Source organism: Podarcis liolepis (genome assembly GCF_965112155.1).
Source record: "Podarcis liolepis genome assembly, chromosome: 14".
NCBI classification, from domain to species: Eukaryota; Metazoa; Chordata; class Lepidosauria; order Squamata; family Lacertidae; genus Podarcis; species Podarcis liolepis.
The window spans coordinates 14,422,038-14,426,462 of record NC_139569.1 but is presented as its reverse complement, the minus strand read 5'-3'; the positions used below and the strand labels follow the sequence as shown (position 1 = coordinate 14,426,462).

The 4,425-nt window shown below is 41.8% G+C and overlaps 1 protein-coding gene across 1 annotated transcript in view; it reads left to right on the top strand.

Annotated features, from left to right (window-relative positions):
• LOC310692879 (acyl-coenzyme A synthetase ACSM3, mitochondrial-like) overlaps window positions 1–4,425 on the top strand; it is a 180,227-nt gene that overhangs the window by 134,873 nt on the left and 40,929 nt on the right. The window lies entirely within an intron of this gene.

Here is a 4,425-nt window from a genome sequence, read left to right as displayed (position 1 = left end):
GGTGTTTTCACTCTCTTTTTTTGGGGGGGGGGGAATAGTTATTAAAGTTTTCACAATACAACAAAAGAAACAAACTAATAAAGAAAAGAAACGAAAGAAGGAAGGAAGGAAGGAAGGAAGGAAGGAAGGAAGGGAGGGAGGGAGGGAGGGAGGGAGGGAGGAAGGGAGGGAGGGAGGAAGGGAGGGAGGGAAAAAGAAACTATTAGATCCTCCCTCAACACTATATCTTAAATTTCATCCCCTACAAAGAAAGGGGTTTTCTCATTCCTTAAACACATGTGAAATATCTGAAAGAACGCTTCCTCCCCTATTGACCAGCCCAGGAATTAAGATCATCAAAGGAGATCTTCCTGGTGGTGCCATCACTCTCAGAGGTTCAAAGTGGGTCTTTAGTTAGAGGGCCTTCTCAGTGATGGCACCAAGAATACGAAACTACCTCCTCACAAAGATACATGTGGCACCAGCTCTTTACAGGTCTCAATGGTTGCTGAAGACAGAGCTCTTTAACCTGGCCTTCAAAAACTGAAGAGATTATTTCAGTGTCCTCCCTGTAATATGTTCTATGGGTTATTGATTTTGGAGTTGTATTTTGGGAGGGAGGGGATTATGGTTAACAGTAACTAGTTTCTACTGTTTTGCTTGTGTTTTTATATGCAGTAATCTGCCTGGAGCCTTCTTTTGAAGGCATTATGCAAATTCTAAGATGTCAAAAAAACAATAAAATAAATTTAATAAATACCCAGGATGGACACACATACAGAGGTATGTAAACCATTTTCTGAAATGGTGCAGGAGAGCAATCCCAAAGCCATTTTGACTCTCTTAAATGACCCCAAATATTTCTCTGCTGTAGAAGGACGTATCTGGGGGAGAATAACTTTCCAAATAGTTATTTTTCACTTGTAAATCCTGTAAATAAATAAACTGCTTGGAATGAAACCTCTGCAAATCCGGTTTGGCAAGTATCTGTTAAGCAGGAGATGTAAAATGGAGATGTAATATGGGCAATGCTTCTTTGAAACACATATTTTTAACAATGTCCTACGCTAAGTTTTGGGAGAAAGAGTTGCATTGTATAAATAACACGTTACGGAGGAATTTAAGATTTTCAAATATGAACATTCTTTTGAACTATATACCTATTGTATGGAAAGTGAAAACGGAACAGTGAAAACGGAATCTACGTGCCATAATGGTGGCTAAGAAATTGATATTGATGAACTGGAGGAATAGAGATATGATTCCCCTTAATCAACGGCTTGACAATATGACAGCATTAGCAACATATGAACAGACTGCGTATAGACACAGACTTTCCTTGGATGGATATAATGATATATGAAATGACTTTACACAGAATATATTAAGTTATTGATAAAGATATTTGTACTAGGCTAATAAGACTATACACATCTGTATACAACATACGGAAATGTAATTGAGTGTTTTTCTTTTATTTCTATTTTCATTCATGTTTTTCCTTTTTCTTTTTCATCACTCTTTTTATAAACGAAATTCTTCTAATAAAATACTAATTTAAAAAAAGCAGAGCAGACTGTCAATAGAGCATCTTCTGTGTATCAGCAAGTACAAATTTGTGAACGGGAATCAGGAACTAAGGTATTTACCTAGGATTGCCATATTTCAAAAGGTAAAAAGTAGGACACTCCGAAATTTGTTGTGCTTTTTGAGACAAACCTCGAACCCCCCCCCAAAAAAAGATTTCTCTATTGACTTGCCTATGCCACCACCTCTCGGAAATTCCTCCCGGACGTCAATTCCACCTTTGAAGTCCCAGTAATGTCCAGATCTATGGCAGCCCTAATTTACCTTTTCAAAAGGATGACCCAGACTGGTCAAGATAGGGCAATCAGCAAACGTTATCAGATATCTTCACAGACGTGAGACAAGCTACACTCTCAAATTTATGTTGTAGACCACCTCTTTCTGTGACACGTGTATGATGCTTTTGGGGTGGTCCTTGGCTAAGGAGCTGCACAGTTTGTAAAGTCTTTAAAAGGTTTTGCACACTTTTGTTCTGGGTCCTCACCTCCTGGGCGGGGTGGATTCTGTTGCAATAGAATAATAAAGATCTGCCTTGCTTTCACTAGATCCTACCTTAGCTCATTCTTCTCTGACCGATAACAACCTTGGGGGACTCTGAATCCCTTAATGTAAAAGCCCTCCCCCCCCCTTAATTTCCCTATTTTCTGGTAACAAAGAGCAGGCAAATCATCCATTTTACCTTTTCCCAATATCTCTGTACTCATTGTATCCTTGTTATATGGAAGGCAGAATAACTAATCATTCTCTGCTGTGGTTTCAGGAGGATTTCAGACTCACTTCAAATGTTAAGCTGATCAGACCACAAATACTCATGCTTTGGATGTTCCTAAATTTCAAACAGCTGAAAATTCAGAGCAGGCATTTAGGTTTGCAGTGAAAACACCTAGCCATCCAGAAATGAAAATAATATAGGTAGTACAGTGGTACCTTGGTTTACAACTATACAGTGGTACCTCGGGTTAAGAACTTAATTCGTTCTGGAGGTCCGTTCTTACCCTGAAACTATTCTTAACCTGAGGTACCACTTTAGCTAATGGGGCCTCCCACTGCCACCGCGCCACCGGAGCAGGATTTCTGTTCTCATCCAGAAGCAAAGTTCTTAATCCAAGGTACTGTTTCTGGGTTAGTGGAGTCTGTAACCTGAAGCGCCTGTAACCTAAAGTGTCTATAACCCGAGGTACCACTGTAATCCATTCCAGAGGTCCGTTTGTAAACCAAAACAGGTTGTAACCCAAGGCCCCCCAATTTTTTTTGTTTGTAATCCCCGCCCCCCAAAAGGGGGTTGTAATCCAAAAAAAGGTTGCAAACCGGGACACACACTTCTGGGTTTGACATGTTTGTAATCCGAAACATATGCAAACCAAGACGTATGCAAACCAAGGTACCACCATATAATAATAGTTTGCAGCTGAGTGCTCAATGTACTTCACAGCCAGTTAGTGCAGATGATACCCAATTAGAATTGTAGCCTTAGAAGGGACCCTGAAGATCATCTGATCCCACCCCCTGCAATGCAAGAATATGCAGCTGTTCCATACAAGGATCGAACCTGCAAGCTGGGCATTGTCAGCACCACACTCTAACCAACTGAGCTATCCAAGCTGATGGACCAATGGTCTGACTCACTATGTTGTTGCTCTGAACACAGAACTCAGAGATTTCTTTAAAGCCCTTGAACACAGAGAGATAGGAGGATCTTTTGGGTCACTCTAGGAATGAAGGGGGTGGGGAGTGAATGTTAAGAAATCTGTATGCAGATGTAAATGTTTACCCTGTTGCTTTCATTCCCTCCTCAAGCTGTTGCCTGAGAAGGGTCAAAGTACCATCATATTTTACGGATTATGTCAATTATTAGAGGACACTGGCACCCAAAATTTGGCCACACACCTTTTTTCCTGTGGAAGTGCATGCCAAGGCAATTCAAGAACCTCAGTGCGTATGATGTTCTCCAAGCAATAGCTGCCACAACTGCTTTGAAGACAGAGGTGCCCTGAAAAGCGACAGAGCCCTGTGAAGAAGCCCTTTCTCCTAAAAACCTTTCGCTCCAGTTCCTGACCTACCAAAATTCTCAGGTTAGTGCTCTCCCCAGATGGGCCTAAATCCCCAACTACATTTGAACAGCAAAAATGGCACTGAAAAACTGCATTTTATCCAGCAGATGTTGAATGAGCATTTCTTTTTCTTCCTCTTCATTTATGGCATGGGTGGTAAAGTCCTCCAAACGTTCTTAGACTACAACCCCCTATAACCCTAGCTAACTCGGGCAATGGTCATGGATAATAGGAATCATAGAATCATAGAGTTGGAATAGACCACAAGGGCCATCGAGTCCAACCCCCTGCCAAGCAGGAAACACCATCAGAGCACTCCTGACATATGGTTGTCAAGCCTCTGCTTAAAGACCTCCAAAGAAGGAGACTCCACCACACTCCTTGGCAGCAAATTCCACTGTCGAACAGCTCTTACTGTCAGGAAGTTCTTCCTAATGTTTAGGTGGAATCTTCTTTCTTGTAGTTTGGATCCATTGCTCCGTGTCCGCTTCTCTGGAGCAGCAGAAAACAACCTTTCTCCCTCCTCTATATGACATCTTTTTATGTATTTGAACATGGCTATCATATCACCCCTTAACCTCCTCTTCTCCAGGCTAAACATGCCCAGCTCCCTTAGCCGTTCCTCATAAGGCATCGTTTCCAGGCCTTTGACCATTTTGGTTGCCCTCCTCTGGACACGTTCCAGTTTGTCAGTGTCCTTCTTGAACTGTGGTGCCCAGAACTGGACACAGTACTCCAGGTGAGGTCTGACCAGAGCAGAATACAGTGGCACTATTACTTCCCTTGATCTAGATGCTATACTCCTATT